Source organism: Octopus sinensis, linkage group LG1 (assembly GCF_006345805.1).
Source record: "Octopus sinensis linkage group LG1, ASM634580v1, whole genome shotgun sequence".
Taxonomy (NCBI): domain Eukaryota; kingdom Metazoa; phylum Mollusca; class Cephalopoda; order Octopoda; family Octopodidae; genus Octopus; species Octopus sinensis.
The window spans coordinates 202,211,919-202,237,086 of NC_042997.1; the positions used below are offsets into that span (position 1 = coordinate 202,211,919).

The 25,168-nt window shown below is 36.3% G+C and overlaps 1 protein-coding gene across 5 annotated transcripts in view; it reads left to right on the forward strand.

The window, feature by feature from the left end:
- Positions 1 to 25,168, forward strand: part of LOC115232327 (protocadherin Fat 4-like) — a 648,900-nt gene that overhangs the window by 368,387 nt on the left and 255,345 nt on the right. For all 5 annotated transcript variants that reach the window (XM_036508327.1, XM_036508328.1, XM_036508334.1 and 2 more), the window contains exon 5: positions 9,923 to 10,121. The gene's annotated coding sequence lies outside the window, so the exon portion shown is untranslated. The remainder of the gene's footprint in view (positions 1 to 9,922; positions 10,122 to 25,168) is intronic.

Genomic DNA, 25,168 nt, shown 5'->3' on the forward strand with positions numbered 1-25,168 from the left:
ACCAGGACTCCGTCCGTTCTATTAATGTCCTTGGTAATTTTATCTAGGTATCTGAGGTGGGCATTTCTCCTGGGTGACTTCCTGAACTTAATCTTTCTAACTATGTCCCACAAGTCGTCCTCAAACTTCTTCAGTCTTGGGTTCGGTGGCGGCGTATCCAATGTTTTAAAAAGCCGGCCGTATTCGGACGATGCAGTTGTCCGGTTCGATTTTAGATCTTCGTTCTCGTGGAAGAAAATGAGCCATCTTATCCGGTTTATGAATGCGTTGGTTTTACAAACCAACTCCTTAAGGAAGGCATCCTTTGGTGGTATAGGAATATCTTAAGGGACGCATCAATCTCGAACAACTCCATTATTGGCGTCGGTTAAAGTAGCAGTTTCTTGACGAAGCGGTATGTATTATGTGAAATAGAAAGATGAATAATCTTGTAGTAGATTAATCAAAAGTTTAACCGATACCTTAGTAGCAAAATCACAGCAGTGAACAGCACGGTTGGAGGTACAACCATCTGGCGTTGCAACCGTGCGTTGGTGCGGATAATTGAAATTAAAACATTATTGGTGAATTGAAGAAATGGAGCTGAACGCAGATTGAACAGAAATCGTTTTATTTCATTCTACACGTGTTTCGAAAGGCACATATATATATATATATATATATATATATATATATATACGTACATTGATGCAAACAGGAAAAATAGAATCAAAATATGAGTATGTGTATGTTTTTATTATATTTAGCAGAAGTAATAGAGTATGTTAAATGAATCAAGAGAGGCGTGAAGTTGAAACTTTTTAAAAGAGAGGAAAGGCCTTACACAGGACCAGTTCTTCACACTACGCAATGTATGCATTTGTCTCAAAGAAGAATTAGTCAACATCATTGAATGAAATCCAAATGGTTACATCACTGTTTTCGTTCTCTTAGAGAAATGTCCAAACGAAGATTAGGGGTCTCTTACTCCCAGCTGTTGGATGACTGAGTCCATCCACCTTTCAACAGGTTTTTGTTTCTTGTCCTGCAGAGTATTCATTATGTGTACATATATGCATATTTTCATAACCAGCAGGTTGATAGTGTAAAAACAGTTACATTTGGTAGTCTGTGAATATGAAAAATAATAATACGTTTAACCCATAAAGCACTGGGATTTGCACTTACATAGCATGGACTGCTGAGCACATTTTATGAAAATGAAACTACCATGCACCTAAGTCTGATGAGAATCTGAGGATTTCTTCTGATTGAGAAGACTAATTATACATACAAAAGTGTTTGGTAACACTTTGTCCATAAATGGTTCATAATTTATAATATTGTATTAATTGTATGCACACATACATACATATTTACATATGATCACATGATCACGTGACCGACCAGTCCATCAGATGTAGTTACACATCGCTGGTCACAATGCGTTCGCATTGTTTTAGCCTTCGAATGACGCCACCCCGCTGGCTAAGCGAGCAGGCCAACAGAAGAAAGAGTGGGAGAAAGAGTGGTGAAAGAGTACAGCAGGGATCACCACCCCCTGCCGGAGCCTCATGGAGCTTTAAAGTGTTTTCGCTCAATAAACACTCACAACGCCCGGTCTGGGAATCGAAACCGCGATCCTACGACCACGAGTCCGCAGCCCTAACCACTAGGCCATTGCGCCTCCACACATATTTACATATATACATATAATATACACACAAGCACATAATGTGTGAGCATGTGTATGTGTGAGTCTCACAGTGGCAACCAGAATATTGGATGTTATACATCGCTGGCCACAATGCACTTCACATTGTTTTAGCTTTCAAATGATGCCACCTCACTGGCGAGGTAAGCAGACCGACATTCTCCCTGATTGGAAGACTATTCTGTCACAGGGTGGTCCGTTTACAGCTGAGTGGACTGGAGCAATTTGAAATAATGTGTTTTGCTCAAGAACATAATGTGCTGCCCAGTCCAGGAATCGAACCCATGATATAGCAATCGTGAGTGCAATACCCTAACCATTAAGTCAAGTGCAAGTGTGTGTGAATTGCAGAAGTTCAGTGAAAGTATCTCATTACCAGTAAATTATTTATTGCTTATAGGGAGAAAGAGAGGGAGAGAGAGAGAATGGACAGAAACATGCCTGCATGGTGTTTCATATTTGAAAGACCAATTTGAAATAAAACAAGGTGTGAAGGTGAACGAGACTTAAGATCAATGGACGAAGGTTGCTGTTAATACAGTGTAGCCAGTGCAAATAGCTGGAGTAGGGTCCCCCCCCCTCTCTCTCTCTCTCTCTCCTTCTTTTCTCTCTCCCTTTTGCTAGTAGATGAATAATCAGAAATATAGCTGTGCTAGATTCCATGGAGTAGGTGACAGTATAAGCTGTGATGACCCGAAGATCAAGGTTCGTCAGGAGAAATGGAGAAGTTTTCTTATTAATGTGAAAGAAAGTGGTAATAAAAGTAAATATCAAAGTTATAAAGAAATGAATTTGTTATTGGTTGTGGGGTTGGGTCTTTCTTTGATGAGAGAGAGAGAGTGAGAGAGATGGCGAAAGATGGAGATGTGAAGTGGAAGAGAGAGAGAAATGAGAGAGGGAAGAGACAGAGAACACAAGTGATGGAGGTAGTGAGAGAGAGGAAGAGAGGGAGATGAAGGGTGAAAGACAGGGAGAGATATGAAGTAGAGGAGAAAGAGAAACGAAGCAGGCAGAGATAGAAAGCATAAGGGATGAAGGACGAGCGATAGAGAGAAAAAAAGAGATGGGAAAGAGAGGGGAGGAGAGATATAAAGAGTGAAAGACAGAAAAAGCACAAGTGGTGAAGGGGGAGGAATAGAGAATGTAAGAGATTACAGAGAGAGAGAGAGAGTAGAAAGAGATGAAAGAGGAGAGATAGAGGTAAATTGCTAGAAAAGATGAAAGTAGTATGTTCACTAATAATTCATCTCTTGGAAACCATAGACAGACATCATTCTGAATCAAATGAGTGAGCTTTTTTTTTTTTTCACTTTCCCATTCATTTTTTTTTCCTCTTCTACAGAATTAAACGAAATGTTGGAATCTTTATGATATTTAATAAACAATCCCCCACAAATCAATGTATTCAAAACAGAAGCACATGTGCAACCGAAGAACTGTCGTTGATAAATAGATTCTAAAAACAACATAAGTAGAAAGATAGGAGATAATAACAGATGGTGTTAGGAGGAGACTAACAACTACGTTAAGATCAACTCAAGAGCACTTTGCTTTTAAGTGCAGTTCTTTATCTCACAATGATCTCGTAAACTGATTTTTGTTTTAATTGTGTTTAACATACGCAGTTTGATAGAGAACTTGTTTGTGGTAACTTATGAAACAAGCTTTGTGTATTATTTATAAGACTTATTGAGGAAACCAGTCAACAATTGGGTAAGAATGTTTGTTGTTTTGTTATTAGAGTAATTTATTGCAAAATATGTATTTGGGTGTATACATGTGTGGGTATATAACACAGACATAAATAGATCATACGTACATCATTATCATCATCATTTAACCTTTTAGCATTAAGATTACTCTTTTAAATGCTTATTTATTCACATTGTTTTGAATTAATTATAAATTAATTTGTAGCTTCAAGTATTTGATGATATGATTGCTTAGTTTTAGAATGACATTGTAGGGTAGGTGTACGGAGCCAGATTTGGCCAGTTTGAACATTGATGGGTAGAATATTTGGGGCTGGATATGACTGGTTTAGATGCTAAAGAGTTAACCTCTGTCTTCCATACTGGCATGGGTTGGATGGTTTGACAGAACTGGTAAACCAGAAGACTGCACCCAAGCTCTACTGTCTGCTTTGGCATGGTTTCTACAGCTGGATGCCCTCTCTAATGCCAGCCACTTTACAGAGTGTAATGGGTACCATTTATGTGGCACCAGCACTGACAGGGTTACCAGGTGCATTGCAAGACAAAGATCTCAACTGAGAGTGGAAGTGGTATTGAGTGGGCTGGTTTTGTTCCAGGTGATAAGAGGTTAAACTACAATAAAGGGACAGAAACAGGTGTCTTGTTGTGGAGGTTACCTCAGTCAGAGGGAGAGACACAGAGAACAAGTAGGACAGATTTTGGCAATGAATGCCAGGGTGTGTCCTCAAGGTGCAAGGGAGGTCAGTGTTAGTGGAGAGGTAAAGGATTGCAAAGAGTGTGTGAGCAGGGAGTCCACAAGTATGCAAAAGGAAGTGGGGGGCGTTTGACTGCAGGAATGGTGGGGGAGAGACAAGCATGGTACAGGAAGAAGTTATGTAGTTTGGTTCATTGGGTCAGTGGGGTAGGGGGTGGGGTGAATTAATGGCAGTTCCAGAACTCAGTTTCACTTGGGTAGGCATATCGTGACTTGCAACAATTAAACTTGTGCTTACTGATCTTGGAATGGGGGCTTCACTATAAGTGCAAGGCCTGAAATTTGTGAGAGGGGATTAGTCGATTACTTTGACCCCAGTGCTTCATTGGGAATTTTCTTTTATCAACACCAAAAGGATAAAGGGCAAGGTTGACCTCAGTAAAATTTGAACTCAGAACATTAAAAAAATGCACAAAACATGCTATCAGTTCTGCCAGTTCACCATCTTAAATAATAATAATAATAATAATATAATAATGATGATGATGGTTTCACATTTTGGCACAAGGCCAATAATTTTGTAGGAGGAGTAAATTGATTACATCAACCCCAGTGTTCAGCTGGTACTTATTTTATCAACCCCGAAAGAATGAAAGGCAAAGCTGACCATAGCAGAATTTGAACACAAGAACATAAGGACAGACGAAGTGCCACTAAGCATTTTGCCCAACGTGCAAACAATTCTGCCAGCTCACTGCTTTAATAATAATAATAATAATAATAATAATAATCTTCACTAGTGATAGGGGCTCATAGAGACACAGAAAATGCAAAGCACCGTTAACTCAAGTGTTTACAAATGAAAATATGTGGAGAAGAGACAAATAAGTTAGACAAAGACAAAAGTAACGGTGAATAAAAGCACAATAAAATACACAATAATTAAAATAAAATATAATTAAAAGGAAATAAACATGAAAAATTACTTGCTGGGTCAGATTAGTAGAAACCATTACATCACTGCCTACTTACCATTGTTTGTATTGTCTTGAGTACACAAAAGTATCGGTTAACATTTTTTTAATCTGTTAATCTAAAAAAAAAAGAAAGAACACCAACATTTTTTGAGTAGGACTGTTTTAGTTTGTTATGGTACCTTATCATTTATAAACAATGTTTTGCATTTCCTTTACTCCAAACCTAACTGCACCTGTGTTATTTTTACTCCATCACAATATTCATGCTGCCACAGATGTGTGGTTTTTATCTATAAGTTATCAGTGTTGTTTTCAAAGGACAGTGAATATTCATTCTTTGTTCATTCTCATCTTTGTTTTTCTGTTTCTGAGAAGGGACATATTCATTGTTTTGTGGAAGTTGTTCCTCCTTTAATTGTTTTACGTAAGCTTTATTTATTTTTGTTCAGATTTTTTTTTTCTTTTTTACCTCTTTGTTCTTGAACTGTTTCCTGAGCAACCATTATTTCTCCTTCATCACATGAAGATGAAGTGTTAGTACTGATTGCTATTTTTAAGGCACCAGGTGTTCACTTGCTTACCTGTGAGATTGGTCACAAAGCAATATCTTCTGCCATTCCCAGAGTTTTAACTGATGGCACTCTGCAAACTGGAGTTTGTTGTTCCTTTTGCTTTTGTTTCTCATTTTCTTGCCTGGTTTTTCTAATTCTTCAGGCTGAATGGGTCTGAAATGGTTCTTACTGTGACAAATCTACCAACTATGCTTTTTGTCTATCATCATCAATTTCATGATCTTTGTCTTGACACTCAACTTTTGCCCAATCTTGGTATTCTCTTCAACACCCTCTTACCATGTCACCTCACCTACAATTCCTTACTCCTGTTAATTTACAGACAAGAAGAGTAAACATCACCAATATCATATCATCAGTCACAAAAAGCCTGCAATGGTCAGGGGCCATGGTCCTACTCCCTGTCTAAATCATTAAAAAGTAAGAAGTACAATCATCAGCATCATCGTTTAACGTCCATTTTCCATGTTGGCATGGGTTGGATGGTTTGATTGAGGTCTGGCAAGCCAGGGGGCTGAACCAGGCTCCAATCTGATCTGGCAAAGTTTCTACAGCTGGATGCCCTTCCTAATGCCAGCCACTCCGAGAATGTAGTGAGTGCTTTTTACTTGCCACCTGCACAGGAGCCAGTCAGGTGGGCCTGGCATCTATTATGTTTGGATAGTGCTTTTTACGTGCCACCAGCATGGGAGCCAGTCAGGGGGTACTGACATCAACCACATTCGGAGAGTGCTTTTTATGTGCCACCAGCACAGGGGCCATTCAGGCTGTCCTGGCATCAATCACATTCAGATAGTGCTTTTTACATGCCACCGGCATGAGAGCCAGTCAGACGGATCTGGCATCAACCAGAAAGATATATGGAAGCTTTTGTGTAAAATTAGAGTAAGACATCTAAATCAAATGTAATATGGTTTGAATCCCCAAAATATCAAATTGCATGTTCTTTGTTAAAAAGTAATTCTGAAAATGGTATCATGGCTACTAAACTCTGGCTATAAAATATATAAGATTTTGTATAATTTATTTAACATTTATATACTGTAGAAAGCTACAACACTGCAGTATTCTTCTTGAGAAAGCATTTTGTATAGACATATAGTATTAAAAGAAACAGAAGTACATATGTAGCAGATGAAAAGTATCCAGCAGCAGTAGTGGAATTGCTAAAGCCAGATTTCTGCATATTTGTGTCTCATCAGTAGAAGACATCCACTAGCAACACCATGCTTAGACAACTTTAGCTACTATTGATGGAGAAAGTCACTGGTGTCACAATTAGCCAGTAGGTTTGAAAAAAATTTGTTATTAACAAGGGAAGCAGCAACAGTTCTTCACCCTTTTTGTTTTTTACTATTGCTGCCTCCCTTTTTTTACTAACACTTTTTCAGTGCCTCCCTGCTGTTGGTTCAACAAAATTAAATACACCACAAATGCACCACATGTACATATTCAGCTATATATGCACACACAAGTTTCAGTCATTTGACTGTGGCTATGCTGGAGTACCACCTTTAGTCGAACAAATCGACGCCAGGACTTATTCTTTGTAAACCTAGTACTTATTCTATCAGTCCCTTTTGCCAAACCAAGTAACAGGGACATAAACACACCAGCATCAATTGTCAAGTGATGGTGTGGAGACAAACACAGACACACAAATACATACATACATATATATATATAACGGGAAGCTTTATGAAAATAAACAAAAGACGAAGGCAGGTGGAATACAAACAAACAATTGTATTAGTATGGTGCTCAGGAATATAAATAAAACAAGTCTTTTATGTTTCGAGCCTACGCTCTTCAACAGAAAGATACACAGAAAAGAAACAAGGAGAGAAAAAAATGCGTGCAGAAGCTAGCGAATCAACATATATATATATATATTATATATATATATATATATATTATATATATATATACATATATACATATACGACAGTCTTATTTCAGTTTCCATCTACCAAATCCACTAACAAGGCTTTGGTTAGCCCAAAGCTATAGTAGAAGACACTTACCCAAGGTGCCTGACTAAGGTACCACACATTGGAACTGAACCTGAAACCATGCAGTTAGCAAGTGAACTTCTTAACCATACAGCCATGCCTGCACCATACCTGTCTTTCACAAAATTAGTACCACAAAAACTATACTTTTACGAAACTAGTACCATCGGCATTGTATACCGTTAATATCACAAATGGTTGTTACAGATTACTTGTATTGATGCTGTCCTTCAGCAAAATTAAGGAAACAAATTCTTGCTATTGCAAAATCAATTTTGTAAAATAATTTAGTTGTTTGTCAGCATAAACTTTGTGTTTGATCTCTAAAGAGGGAACGTTTCCTTATAACACAATAAAAACTTGATATCTCATTTCAAGATATTTGCCTAAAGAACATAATCAATTTTCATGATAATTTATTTTTGCCTGAACTTCATTTCTTAAACATTCATTTTCTCGAACTGGCAGAATCAGTAAAGCATCAAAAAAATTTGCTCTGGTTTTTTAAGTGCCAAGTTCAAATTACACCAAGGTCATATTTACCCTTCATTCTTTTAGGGTTGATAAAGTTCCAGTTAAGTATTGGGGTTTGTGGTATCACTTTACCCTTCCCTTCAAAATTACTGGCCTTCTACCTAATTCATAAACCTTTATATATAAGGATTTGATGATGGCGATTATTTATTTCACACCTCTTCATCCCTTCCTTGATGCCCTGCTGCCAGTTTTGGTCTTCGTCACAGACCCTGAGTCATAAACGTTTCATTAGCTGCTCCTGTCTAGATTGTAATTGGCTGTAATTTTGTGGTTGAAAAATAAATGAACTCTCTTCCATATGACTCATTAACTGATTATGATTGATCGTTTGTTGTTTCTCAATTAGTGTCTAGGTTGTTCATTAGGAAAAGTTTATAAGAAATGTTTTGTTGTTGTTATTTAGCCCCAGGTCAATTCTGATCAAGCACATCTATAATCAAAGACTTCTATCCATGACTGTCCAATCTTATTTTTCAGACATAGTTTTAGGAACTATTTCTAACATAGAACAATGGTTCTCAAGCACAGATCCCAGGCCAACATGTGTCCTTCAAGCATGCTTCCAGTGGCCCCTGATGGTCTTCCCTTCATAAATACAATAATTTTTTCTTTAATTGACTTGCGTTTTACTTTTTTTGATGCAGCCCCCTAAAAATATTCAGGTTTTGGATCCAGCCCAGGTATTAAAAGGGTAGAGAACCACTGGAATGGAGGTTTTCAAATTGGCTTCCAGGTATGGGTTAGAAAGGTATATTTATCTCTCCACCCTGCAGATGGAGGCTGGATTTATCCAATGTTTATATGCTTCCACTACTGGTTGCATATTTTTGTGAACTACATCTGCCAACATTATGAAGTAACTCTGAGCCCCCAGAAACAGCTGTCAGGCTTGTAACATCATACTTTCTCCCCCTTATGTTTCTGTGTTTTTGTACCCTGTGTAAGTTTGTTTTATTAATATATATTCATATATATATATAAATGTATATATCTATACATTTATATTTCATTTTTGGATTTGGTTTGCAAGATTCTTTATATGAGTTCATGTGTTGAAACATATTCTGTTGTGTCTGGGGAGAGTCATTTTCTTTTTGTGCCTTATAATGTAACACTCTCACCAGTAAAATTTCCACTTATTTCTTATTTTTTATTTATAAAAATATAAATAAAAATAAGAGGAAATTTTCCCGGTGAGTGTGTTAAATTATAATGCACAAAAAGAAAATGACTCCCCCCAGACACAACAGAATATACATTTATATATATATATATATATATATATATATATATATATATATATATATATTATATATATATATGAATATTCATCATCTGAAAATTGTAAGTCTCTGCTTTCTCTCTGTTTACATGTATACATTTATGTATATTTTCTATATCTAACCCAAGTAGTTTCATTCATATATTTGCATCACTATCTCCATACCTGCACACCTGGATTCCTCTTATAGCCACTCTTTACTCAATAAAGACACACACACACACACTAATTAACCAGCTAGTTGAGTAATAATAAAAGAAGTGAAAGAGAACCAGTGTGTGTGTATTATTAGTATAATAACCCTCCCAGTTTCACATCAAGAATTTTCCAAACCAAATACAAAAATTAAATAGTAATTAAAAATATCTAATTTATTGTATTTTAGCTAAAATTTTGTATTGATAACCTCATTATTTTATATTTGTTTTTCTTTATTGTAGATGCATTTTATCCCAACAACAATCTAAAGAATTTAAAGGAAGAAGTAAACTGATTGGGTACCTCCATGCAACTTGCACATACCAGCTATCTAACCTCAGTCCTTAACTGTGGTGATATATAAGACAAACATCAAGATGCCGTCTTTAAATTTACAGTATCCAAGCTGGTCATATATTACTTTATAAACAGTGGACCAAGGTAAGTTCTTTTATACAATTTGGTTTTTTTTTCTATCTTTTACACACACATACACACATACCACGCATTCACATACATTCATGCACTGATGAATTATTGTCTCAAATGGGATAGCATAAACAGTTAACCTCGCTTCCTAACCACAGGGTTCCGGGTTCAGTCCCACTGTGTGACACCTTGAGCAAGTGTCTTTTCTTAAGCCTCAGGTCAACCGCAGCCTTGTAAGTGGATTAAGGAGGCAAAAACTAACTGAAACCCATCATATATATCTATTTCTTTAGTGCCCACAGGGGGCTAAACATGGAGGGGACAAAGAAGGACAGTCAAAGGGATTCAGTTGATTATATCAACCCGAGTGCATAACTGGTACTTAATCTATCAACCCCAGTACATAACTGATACTTAATTTATCGACCCCAAAAGGATGAAAGGTAAAGTCGACCTTGACGGAATTTGAAATCAAAATGTTACGGCAGACAAAATACTGCTAAGCATTTCACCCAGAGTGCTAACGATTCTGCCAGCTTGCCACCCATCACATATATCATCATCATCATCATTTCATGTCCATTTTCTATGCTGGCATGGGTTAGACGGTTTGAGTGGAACTGGTAAGCTGGAGAGCTGCACCAGGTTCCAGTCTGATTTAGCTTGGTTTCTACGGCTTGATGCCCTTCCTAATGCCAACCACTCCGAGAGTGTAATGGGTGCTTTTTATGTGCCACCAGCACAGGTGCCATTTACATGACACCTGTAATGGCCATGACTACAGTTCTGCTTGGTTTTGATGAGTCTTCTCAAACACAGCATATTGCCAAGGTCTCGGTCCTTGTCATCACCTCTGTGAGGCTCAACATTCAAAGATCATGCTTCATCACCTTGTCTCTGACCTCCGTGGGGCCCAACATTCAAAGATCATACTACCATCAATATCCACAATTACAATTTCACGGGTGTCATTTACATGGCACCAACAACAGCCATGACTGTGATTTCACTTGCATTGACAACTCGTGTGTGAGTGTGTCTATTTGTCTATGTTTGTCGCCCTCCCCCATTATTTGTTGCCCCATTACTGCTTGACAAACTGTGTTGGAATGTTTATGTCCCTGTAACTTAGCAGTTCAGCAAACGAGACTGATAGAATAAGTACTAGGCTTAAGAAATAAGTCCTAGGGTTGATTTATTCGATTAAAAATAAACTCTTCAAGGCAGTGATCCAGCATGGCCACAGTCAAATGACTGAAAGTAAAAGAATTAAAGAATTAAGGAATGAATATCCTCCAATTTGCTTTTGGTCTTATATCATCATCATCATCATCCTTTAACATCCGCCTTCCATGCTAGCATGGGTTGGACGATTTGACTGAGGGCTGGCGAACCAGATGGCTGCACCAGGCTTCAATCTTAATCTGGCAGAGTTTCTACAGCCAGATGCCCTTCCTAACGCCAACCACTCTGAGAGTGTAGTGGGTGCTTTTACGTGCCACCAGCACAAGGGCCAGTCAGGCGGCACTGACAACGACCTCGCTCGAATCTTTTACACATGCCACCAGCACAGGTGCCAGTAAGGCGATGCTGGTAACGATCACACTCGAATGGTGTCTATATACACTTGAATAATTTACAGTCGAGTACCAGGCCACTTGGTAGGTCAGTTGCTTACTTCCTTACCAGTAATACTAAAATATCACGTGATCACATGACCGACCAGACCATCAGATGTTGTTACACATTGCTGGTCACAATGCGTTCGCATTGTTTTAGCCTTCGAATGACGCCACCCCACTGGCTAAGCGAGTAGGCCAATAGAAGAAAGAGTGGTGAAAGAGTACAGCAGGGATCACCACCCCCTGCCGGAGCCTCATGGAGCTTTTAAGTGTTTTCGCTCAATAAACACTCACAACGCCCGGTCTGGGAATCGAAACAGTGATCCTGTGACCGCGATTCCGCTGCCCTAACCACTAGGCCATTGCGCCTCCACAATACTAAAATATATTCAGTAAAATTACTTAACAGTGTCTAAATAAGATTTTTTAATTTAGCTCAACGGTATTTATTAAAATACATTTCTAAAAACATTAAGTATTATGATATATTTCAGTACTTATTTAGAAGTAATTAAGCATAAAAGTCATTTTTTTTTATTATTATTTTTACCTGTCTTGTATAATAATTCTCATATCTTATTGCTTTTTTGGAATTACCATTTTTGTTGCTTTGCATTCCTGACAATTAGCTCTCCAATAAAATATTTTGCATGGCTTATTATTGTTCATTAATTTCAATGTCTTCAGTCTATGTGTGTGTGTGTGTGTAATATACATATATGTATATATATTTATATGTGTGTGTGTGTGTATAGATATATATGTGTGTGTGTGTGTGTATATATATATATGTGTGTGTGTGTGCATGTGTGTGTGTGTGTGTGTGTATATATATATGTATGTGTGTATATATATGTGTGTGTGTGTGTCTATATATATATGTGTGTGTGTATATATATATGTGTGTGTGTATATATATATGTATGTGTGTATATATATGCGTGTGTGTGTGTTATATATAACATTAAAATAATTATTTTTGACAGTCATTTTTTAATTTTTTATCTATTTTTATTATTTTTTTGAGATATGGTTATGAGGATAAATTTTATATTTGTCTTTGATTACAAAAATTATTTTTTTAAATTAGCTAGATTTGTAATTTGAAAGCTCTAATGGTAGTTAAAATATTTGATAAATGTTTTACTGATAGAATAATGTTGAAGGGGTGGGGGAGAGATTTGGTTTCAGTTGTTAGATTTAGAAAACAACTTTCGGTTTTTTTGTTGAATCTTATTTTCCTCAGAAGATTACTTCTGTAATTTTGTCTTTCATTGGGATGAATCCAATATTTATTTAAACTGAGATATAATTACAAATAATTTTAATATTTTCCAAATGATTCAAAAGTATAACAGTATGTATGTGCAGGTGTGGTTGTACGGTAAGAAGCTTGTTTCCTAACCACATGGTTCTGGGTTCAGTCCCACTGTGTGGCAAGTGTCTTCTAATATAGCCCCAAGTCAAACAAAACCTTGTGAATAGATTTGGTAGACAGAGACTGAAAGAAACCCATCATATATATAGTTCTGGGTGTTGGAAGAAAGTTACCTTCAAGCAATCCATAGTAAATATACAAAACAACTTTCAGGAACAACAGTGGTTTATTGAGACAGAAGGTTGTGGATTTTTTTCTTATCGAAGTTCAATAAATTGACAAAAGATCTTTTTATATTTCACAGTAGGCCACCAGGGTTGCCAGGTATGTGAATAAGAATACAAGAGTTAAGGAATGGACTAGACAAGATCCAGGCTACGTATATTTCATAGCAAGCGGAACCTCAGAAGTGGTAAATTAAGATATCCTTGGCCTGAAGAGTAGCCTGTAGCATACACTTCACCTGGATATTTACCAGTTCCAAAGTTCCACTCACTATGAAACATATGTTTCCTGCATCTTATCTACTCCATTCCTTAACTCTTGTATGTATGTATGTATATATATATATATATATATATATATCTCATTGCAATCCGGTAGCCCCTCCCCCCAACTCTATATATACCCAGGTCTTCCATCACTCACTTGCAATCTTTAATCACACTCCCTTTGCAATATCCTGTCACTTATATTATGGCATTTGAACCTCAAGGGTATGCCCTGGTACTTGCCATCAGCTATATCTCTCTCTTCCTTTACTCAACCATCCCATTTATATTCTGATCCCCGTTCCTTGTGAGTATGCTCAGCATTTTGCCACCATCTCTATCCTGCTGTCTCCCACTCTCTCTCACTCTCTCTCTTTCTTTCTCCTCTTCTCTCAGGTTGTCAATTGTGTATTTTCTTTGCGGTAGCACACCTGTTTCTGTCTTCATTCCTGATCTTTCTCTCTCTGACCAGGTAACTTGTACTTCTTCGGCAAGACACCTGTATCTGTCTCACTATAACCTTTTCCTCATCACCTCCTCCAGTGCCCCCTCCCTTCTTAAAAGTTTTTGTCTTGGTGACCCTGTAAGTACTTGATGATCCTTCAGTGCAGGTACCACTTAAAAAGCACCCAGTCCACACTGTAAAGTGGTTGGTGTTCAGAAGGGCATCCAGCTGTAAAACCTTGCCAAAACTGACCTCGCCTGTGCTTGTGCCATGTAAAATGCACTTCTCACTTCGCCACAAAAAGCACTAAGTCCACTCTGCTGAATGGTTGGTGTTAGGAAGGGCATCCAGCTGTAAAAATCCTGCCTAACATCATGGAAGTCTGGTGCAGGCTTCAGCTTGGCCATCTCTTGTTGTACCATTCCACCCATGCTAGCATGGAACATGGACGTTAAATGATGATGATGATGATGATATCTATACTCTTGAAGTAGTTGGCATTAGGAAGAGCATCCAGCCATAGAAACCATGCCGAATCAGACTGGAGTCTTGTGCAGCCTTCCAGTGTGCCAGCCCTGATCAAACTGTCCAACCCATGCCAGCATAGACAACAGACATTAAACGATGATGAATTTGTTGTTGTTGATGATGATGATCATCATCATCATCATGTGTGTGTCTTTTTGTCTATATATGTTTCCCACCATTGCTTGACAAGTAGTGTTAGTGTGCTTATGTCCCCATAACTTAGCATTTTGGCAAAACAGACTGATATAATTTAGTACCAGACTTTAAAATATAGTACTGGGGTCAATTCATTCGACTAAAATTTCTTCATGGTGGTAAGCTAGCATGGCCACACTCCAATGACGGAAACAAGTAAAAGATACAAATTTCAGCATATTGGAAATATTACAAATCAAACAAACTATTTCAGTACATTTTTGTGTAATTTAACTTCATTTCGTTTGGTTGGTTTCTGGATTTCAAAAGCCCAGTAAAACATTTAGAATTTTATTTTGTTAAGTTATCTGCGAGGTCAGCTAATCTAAAATATCTTGAGCGAATGTCTTGTTGTTGACGTCTGACTTTATTTAACATCAACTGAGGAAATTCTAAGGTTAGTTGTAACTAATAAAATAAGTTTGCAATGATAACACAAATTGCATTTTTTTTAAATGACATTCTATGGATGTGTTTCAGTCTAGTTTTCGCAATAAATGATGTTTGCTTTCAGTCTTTCCATTGCTTTAATAATGTAAAAGAAGAGATTTCTCAATCTGCTGAATGCCAGGATGTGTGTGTGTGTTATTCCATATGTGTGTGTGATTCCATGTGCGCGTGCGTGTGTGTGTGTGTGTTGATTCCTTTATTAATATTGTTCAAATGCAAAATTAAATCAATATACAGGAGAGGTCTGAGGTGGCAAACTGGCAGAATCGTTAGTACACTATGCAAAATGCTTAGTGGTATTTTGTCTGTCTATATTCTGAGTTCAATTCCCACTAAGGGTGACTTCATCTTTTATCCTTTTGGAGTCAATAAAATAAGTACCAGTTGTGTTCTGGGGGTCAATGTAATCAACTTATCCCCTTCCCCAAAATTGCTGGCCTTGTGCCAAAATTTGAAACAAATATATAGTAGAGGTTTAGACTAGTAAACTTAGGTATTGCAGAGAAACCAGTCCAAATAGCTACTTCAGAACTGATATGACTTCAATCTTTCCCAGGTATTTAAAGATAAAAATATTAAGATTTCCCTGAACCAAACCATTCTAAATCTAAAGTCTTACGTACTCCAAGAAATGAAAGGTTCTTTGTTTCAATAAAATTGTAATCAAGACTCTTACAGTTTTATATGGCTTCTGTCATCACCAATCAAATCACTCTTAGTGAGGGAAACCTCTCTGCTTGACATAGCAGCTAAATCAGCTAAATCTCAGCCCACACTAAAGGAAGTGCACATTGGATAATGTAGCCATGAACATACAGAAAGACGGGATGGTCAAGGCTGGAACGTCTTTAATCAATCTTAACTTGGAGCTAACAACAACAGCAAACATTGAACAACTCTATGATTAAGAAACTCACTTTTAAAACCATTTGCTTTTCAAAATAAGCCTCTTCACCACATTGCCATGCCTGCACCTCTCGTTGACTAATAAATGTGAAAATTGAATAAATCTATGGAATAATGTTAAAGAATTAATGATATATTCCTTCAACGTTTTTTGCTTCTTTTTATATATTTATATATATATATATATATATATCTGCCTCTTCCCGCTTCGTAAACTTACAAGTACATACGCCAACATGCTTCATACTACTACTTCATACTGTAAACATGTTCACCACACACAATATACATTTCTTAATTGAAAGCTAGTAGTAGCCACCACGATTCTTCTCCATTCTCTCTTGCTTTCTTCATGAATAATTTTTTCTCCTGGCTTGACCAAAAATATTTCCCCACCCTCTTCTCTCCACATCTTTCTTTTCAAATACCACTCCCCTTGCTAATTTCTGTGATTTGGCCAAAATAGCTCTGTTGAATATTTCTAGTCAAATAACCTTGCTTAAATTCCTCATTCTTCTCACTCTCTTATGTTGTCTTATTTTTTCCTTTTTCTTTTTCGTAACCCTAATTTCTCTCTACATTTATATTCTCCATTCCTGTTCTTTCTACACATTCTGATTCTGAATCTTCCATGTGTTAACACGTACCTCCTTGCAACGATGTAAACCTTCATTTAATCAAGATATCTTTGCCCTGAAGAGTAGCCTGCGGTATACACCTGACTTGAATATTTACCACATCTGAGGTTCTACTCCTATATGTAGCCCAGATCTTATCAACTCCATACCTTAACACTTATATATATATATATATATTAGTCCAACCCATGCTAGCATGGAAAGCGGATGCTAAATGATGATGATATATATATATATATATATATATATATATATATATTATATATATATATATAATATATATATATATATAGATATATATATATATATATAATATATATATATATATATATATATATTATATATATATATATACAAATATTCTATAATTATAAACATAATTATAATCAGTGGTCAGCTAATTGCTTCGCCACTCACTGAATTTTAAAATAGGAGTTAAAATGTCTTTTCTGTTACCATAAAGATCTCCCAGACAATAACACACTTTTTTACATAGTGATATATATATATATATATATATATATATATACACACACACATACACACACACAGGGTGCTCCAGAAGTCGTGCACCACCCTGGTTTTATAAAAAAAAGTACACCCTTATTGATTTCAAAAACACTTTATTGAAAATAATCATAACAAATGCTCAAATTGAGCAGCCTCTGCAATAAAAAATGCATCAGTTATAAACGTAAAATGAATTGCGTGAATAATTTTTAATGAAAACCAGCATGGTGTGCGACTTCTGGGAGACCCTGTATATTACTGAGACATTACTTTACGGCTAGATGCCCTTTCTGGTTATTAACCCTTCCTCAAATGAAGAATAATTTGCTCAATGCATCATTGTGAGTGCAAAATAGTGCTCAGTTTATCAACTGGAGAAATGACAATGTCACTGCTTGTGGCCCAGCAATTTTCAAAGAAATGCAAACAAACACACACACAGGGCGTCTTTCAGTTTCCATTTTCTGCATTACTGCCAATTTCCACAATTTGGCCATAAGTAAATACACAATAAACATTGGAATTTTTAGGTATTTCCTTCATTTTTAGGTATTTTCTTCTGGACTGAGCAGTTGACTTATGTTGTGACTTAAAAATGAAATCTTTCATAAAAACCATGAAAATTCACAGCTACAGCATTTATTCTGAATTCTACCAAAATTTCAGAACCAACTTGAAACTTTTTTTTTTTTGTTAATGAAATAATAAAAAAAGACTGATAATTTCCTCCTATTCTTAATTATATTTAATTTAAATATAGATTTTTTTTTTTAAATCAATCAAGTAGATTGCTAATGAAAATCTATGCATGAGTAAGAAGAATATTGTTTGACTTGGTACCATTCTGTTTGTAGTGTTTAACAAAAATTCTTTGATTTAGATTTTATTTATTTATTTATTTGATTTTGGTTTAATTAATATGTTGCATAGATATGCTCTAGAAATATAGATTGTGTTGAATAATTTAATCATAATGAGAATTTTAGTTGTAGCTTTCTTGGTTTTAATCATATTAAGAAAATTATGGCAAAATCACATGAGGAAAATAAAGATGGTGGCATGAGAAGAATCAATGAAATGATTTAATTACTACCACAGAATGGGGAGAAAGTTTCAGAAAATGTTAGAAAATTTAAGATAAGAGAAGAACAGAACAACATATTTATTAGGCTCAGGCAATGGAAACTAGTTTGTGTTTTACTATAATGAAGCCATTGATGTAGAAGTTGTGTTAATAGGGGATCATAACCAGAAACTGTTTATGGATAGTAGTTGTAATTATCTTGGGATTTCATTTGAATAATTTTAATAGACTGATAAAGAAAATACCATTATCGTCAATCTTTAGTCATTACTGTTAATAGTCCTAGGATTCACAGGGCCGGTTATCTGCTTTCCTGGTGACCGAGATTAAAACATTTCCCCCTGGATAGGATACCAGTCTGTCATAGGGTGACTCATTTACACATGAATAGACATTGTGAAATGAAGTGTTTTGCTCAAAAGCACTACAGACCACTCAATCCAGGAATTGTAAAAATGGTAGCTGCAACACCCTAACCATTGGGACAGGTGGCTTCACTAATTAAACAAGGTTGATTAAGTACTAATTATGATTCCATCCTCAGTTGCAGGATTTTTCAAGGGAGCGAGGGGCAGGTGTTTCATTTTCCTTTCACTTGTTGTAGAGTGTTTTAGTGACCAAAATTATTTCTTTTACATATTGTTATTGCCTGTATGAAGGGATTTAAATTTAGACTTTTTAATCTTTCTTCATTCATTAGATTTCCTCTAACCTTGTCATTCATTCATTGTTCGACCATGGTTGAGACAATGGAATTTACTATGTTACACCAGACTTCACGGTCCATCATAGCATTGCGGAAGTCCCGTTGCTGGATGCCTGTATCCCTGGAGATTACATCAGGGTAGGAGAGTATGCGCCCTCTGGTATCGCGAGCAGATGGCTTCCAGAGGAGAAGAGTAGAAATTACCTCGTTTTCAGCTCTACAACAATGTCCAGCAAACTGGACTCTTCTACCTTTCACAAGAGATGATACAGGTGGTAATTTCCCATATATTTGTACTTTGGTTGGATGACACTTCCACAAGAGATTTTGAGCTCTCATAAGGAGGCGAGTGTAAGTTCCATCCAACTGTAGACTGTAGAGTATTACAGTCAACAACATTCAACATTATTCTCACCTGTTCATTTGAATTCCTTTAGATATTCTTTTTTATGGACCAGTGAGGAGGAAAAAAGCATGAACTTTCAAAGATCTCCAAGGTTGACAATATACTATGCAAAACTATATAAAAGGTGCTTCATACAGTCGAGTGTTGCAAGTTGCATGGCTGGTCTCTCTCTATACAATGTATCCCCAATGTTGTTGTGTGTGATCTCAACAATGAACCCCACATATTTGATTTAATCTCTTCCTTTGTTACAAATGCCTTTAGCTGTCTGTGCTTTTTGGTACTTTTGCACTTCACATTCTGCATACAATTGCAGCTCATGTCTAAATGCAATACAATCATTTCTCCTGCTTCTATCAACTGACATCATTAATTCCCAGTTACTTTTATCATCTCATATTTATTGGTGTTTTTTCGGTTGCATTGTTCCAGTAACTAAACTGCAGCCATGCTGGGGCACAATTTTTATGGGTTCAGCCAAACAACTCAACCCCTGCACTTGTTTTTAAGTCTGGTACTTATTCTGTTGGTTTCTTTTACCAAACTGCTAATTTACAGGAACATAAACAAACCAATACAGGATGGGATGTCAAACTGTGACTGAGAACAAACACAAAGTCAAGTACAAAGTGTCTGTCTATCAAATCCATCCACGAGGCATTGGTCGGCCTGGGGCTATAGTAGAAGACCCTTACCCAAGGTGCAGCACAGTGGGGCTAAACCCAAAACCAGCGATAGCAAAGTGAACTTCTTAATGACCATTCTTAGAGATATGTTAACCATGAATATATGTCAGTATGGATGTTTCGACAGGAAAAGTAGCTGTTTCATATTTTAACCTTTTCTTACTCTATTTCTGCCTTTGATTAATTTTGAAAAGAATGAAAAATTTATTGAAATATGTTTGTCAGTTTTAAGCTGGTGTTTTGGAATTTCAATGGAAGGTTTTAGTTACAATCACTTTAAATGAAAGACAATGATGATATTTTGTTTTGATTTCTTGTGAAGAGATTAGGGTCCAAGCAAGACTGACGTAATTCATAACTGATTCTTGATACCTTGTTGTTGTTCTTTCCTTTGTGTTGGCCAAATATACTTTCCCGAAGTAAAACATGTTTAAGCCTGGTTCTGTTATCATTTCTCTCTTTTATGTACATTGTAAACAAAGATAAAATGCAAAATTTCTAGTATTTGTGCATATTGCTGTGTTTGTGAGATACATTTATGTTGCTAAATACGATGGAAACATGTATTTGATGTTATCTGGTGCTTCTGCTAAGAAAGGAAACTGTAGATGTGTTGATAGGTGAGGCACTAATTTGAATTTCTGCTGTTTTGGAGCCAGAATTCTAAGATGATTTATGTAAGGTTGGAGTTGTTATGCAGCTGAATCGGGAGATTGGTTGGAGGATATGTTTTGGAGCCGTGTTTCTAAGTTCACAGATCAGTGATCAAAACAAACACACTGTTAGAAGCCACACAGAGATATAAGGTTCACAGATTTTATCAACGATACCACAATCACTAATATAAACATTGCTGTGTGCGTGTGTGTGTACTGAACAAAATAACTGGGGATGCTGCTTCCAAGGCAACATCATAAAGTACAACCCAAGTTATACAAGGAATGATAAAAGGTAGTAGATAATTACGTAAGAGATAAACATATGGTTTTGAAAAAGTGCAGAAGTATAATTCTCATAAATATTATTTACACAAACTATGAAGTATATACATGTGTGTGTATATTAAGCCTTCAGTATGTGTGCATGGCTCAGTGGTTAGAGCGTCAAGCTTACGATCGTGAGGTTGTGAGCTCGAATCCCGGACCGGGCTGCGTGTTGTGTTCTCGAGCAAGGCACTTTATTTCACGTTGCTCCAGTTCACTCAGCTGTAGAAATGAGTTGCGACGTCACTGGTGCCAAGCTGTATCGACCTTTGTCTTTCCCTTGGATAACACTGGTGGCGTGGAGAGGGGAGGCCGGTATGCATGGGCGACTGCTGGCCTTCCATAGACAACCTTGCCCGGACTTGTATCTAGGAAGGTAACTTTCTAGGTGCAATCCCATGGTCATTCATGACCGAAGGGGGTCTTTACCTTTATATATATATATATATGTATCTAATGTAGGATAAAATTTTTTTTCTAAAAACAATTTTATCAATGGCCAGCATATTAAAAAATACCTTTAAAGGTTAAATTATATATATATATTGTTATATTTCAGAATGATCGTTTTGCCAGTTTAGCCAATAAAAACATACACAAAATTTTTTATAATTATGAGTATAATTATAATTAGGGTTCAGCAAAAAATTTGCTTCACCGCATACTGAAATTTAGAAATAGCAGTCAAAACTAGCTATTTCTCTACCATAAGAAAATGTCCCAGACAACAATACTCAACAACTTACGTAGGCAAAGAGAAAAAATAACAATATATATAGGTACATATATACTCGTATCGAACAGTGAGAACAAGGATCCAATACTGTATTGGTGGATAAATATTCTTTATTTGTGGGTTAACAAGGATACCAATGGTTTCATGCAAAGGGGGATTTCTTAACAATTATCAAACCTGCCAAATTCTCGTCCCAAATGAATAAGAATGTTAAGAAGGACATTCAGTGATAGAACCCTTGCCAAAACTAAAATATGGGAGCAGAATACTGTCTTATGGTTTATTGGATCCTGCTGAACAGTCCAATCCATGACAATATGGAAAATGAACATAGAATGATGATGGTGTGTGTGTGTGTGTGTCTTTATATGTATGTGTGTATGCATGTAAGCTCGAAATGTAAAAGACTTTTCCATTTTTCCCAAGCGTCAAACTAATACACTTACTTGTTGTTCCTACACCTATCTTCATCTTTATTTTTCTATAATTTTGAACACACACCACCCACCACACCACCATACCACACCACATCACACCATCCACACACCCACACATGCACACACTCACACATCAAGGTCACCAGCCCCCTTCCACATGCACATACACACTCTCACATACGCACGCACACACACAACTTTGTTTTATTTATATAATCTTTTATTAAATTCTCTCTTAAATTGGAATGTCTTGGACTTACTTCTGTGCTATTTCCACCTCCAAAAAAAAAAGATATAAAGAATCTTCCACCCTTTTCCTAATGCTGCCCAAAGAGTCTGACTTAACCAAAACACAAACCCACCCATGACAACCGATGTTGGTGTGTTTATGTCCCCCATAACTTAACAGTTCAGTAAAAGAAACTGATAAAATAAGTACTAAGCTTACAAAGAATAAGTTCTGTTCAACTAAAAGATGGTGCTCCAGCATGGCCACAGTCAAAACGACTGAAACAAGTAAAAGAATATATATGTAGATAGATATTCTTTTAATTTTCTTTAACTTGTTTCAGTCATTTGACTGTGGCCATGCTGGAGCGCCGCCTTTAGTCAAACAAATTGACACCCCATGACTTATTCTTTGTAAGCCTAGTACTTATTCTATTGGTCTCTTTTGCCGAATCGCTAAGTTACAGGGACATAAACACACCAACATCAGTTGTCAAGTGATGGTGCAAGAACAAACACAGACACATGCAAATACATATATGTATATATATATATATATATATACGACAGGCTTCTTTCAGTTTCCGTCTGCCAAATCCACTCACAAGGCTTCTTTGGTAGGCCTGAGACTATAGTAGAATACACTTGCCCAAGGTGCCACTCAGTGGGACTGAACCCAGAGCCATATTTATACATTCTACTCCTGCACCTATATTTATACATTCTATTTTAAGTTGTTAAAGATATGTATAATGCATATTATTTCAATATATTTAATGTATAAATAGTTTGTTGAATATTTGCTCTGTGGATTTTTATAGATCCACATTATTCTTATCACTTGCTTTTATTTTGCAAGTAAAAAAAAAAAAATGGTTGAAGAAGAGTTTACATGATTTTCCTTGAAGTTGAATCTCTCTTTCAGCCTTTGATAAGTGATACATGTGAACATGTGCATCACTGCAAATAGATGCCTTTGCTTGGAATGAACTCACACACACACACATATGCACACACACACACACACACACACACACACACACATATGCACACACTTTTATACTTTTATATCAGTTAAAAAAACATTATTACTTTTTATTGCTCATTTATACATGCATTGTTGTTCTGTTAATATTTTTATATATGTGCATTGTTTAAATTATATACAGACACTGATACTCACACACACACACACACACATAAATACACAATTATATCTTTTGTGTTATAATTAGTTTTTTATTGCTCACTTGTATGCACAAAGTTTTTCCTTTTGATATCTTTTGCCACTATATATATAGTTTGAATTATGCACATACAAATATACATTCATGTATACAAGTATATATATATGTATGTATTTGTGTGTGTGTGTGTGTGTATATATGTATGTATATATGTGTGTATATATATATATATATAGACATACATATAGACACGCACAAAGTGCTTTCAAAAAATGCACACAGCTACAATTATATCCTTTTGTCTAAGGAAACAATGTTTCGTTATTGTTTGAAGAAAAGCAAAGATGTATTAATTTAGAATTTAAAGGTTAAGATTTTGTTTTGAATGTATGAAAATCAGGAAAGAAAAAATTAAACTAGTTTTCTGAAATAAAGTAGACCCTTTACAATGCAAATACCAATTAGACATTGGAATCTGGAGTTCTTTAAAACTCCAAGAATTCTTTTGATTGATGTTCCATTATTTTTGGTATTATATTGTTGTCTTGAAATTTTCAATTTCTGATTCTTTCATTGCAAACAATATCATTTCAGTAGATATAATATTCCACAGACAGGCATGTAGAGATTTAGAAATTCAGACTTCTTAATCACTCAATAAGTAAGCTGTGTTATAAATTTATGTACAAAGCAGGGGTGGCTGTGTGGTAAGTAGCGAGGGTGGCGATCTGGCAGAAACGTTAGCACGCCGGGCGAAATGCTTAGCAGTATTTCGTCTGCCGCTATGTTCTGAGTTCAAATTCCGCCGAGGTTGACTTTGTCTTTCATCCTTTCAGGATCGATTAAATAAGTACCAGTTACGCACTGGGGTCAATATAATCGACTTAATCCATGTATCTGTCCTTGTTTGTCCCCTCTGTGTTTAGCCCCTTGTATGTAGTAAAGAAATATGTAAGTAGCTTGCTTACCAACCACAGGGTTCCGGGTTCGGTCTCACTGCATGGCACCTTGGGCAAGTGGCTTCTGCTATACCCTCGAGCAGACCAAAGCCTTGTGAGTGGATTTGGTAGATGGAAACTGAAAGATGCCCATCGTGTATATATATGTGTGTGTGTGTTCGTGTGTGTGTCCCCCTCCCAACATCACTTGATAACGATGCTGGTGTGTTTACATCCCCCGTAACTTAGCATTTTGGCAAAAGAGACCAATAGAAATAAGAACTAGTCTAACAAAGAATAAGTCCTGGGGTCAATTTGTTCAACTAAAGGTGGTGCTCCAACATGGCCACAGTCAAATGACTGAAGCATACAATGAAAATATTTCTTCATATTGACAAGTGAGAAGTTAATGATACATATACGTGTGTGTATGTGATTTTATCGTTTATTTGTTTCACTCATTAGACTGTGGCCATGCTGGGGCACTGCCTTCAATTTTTTAGTC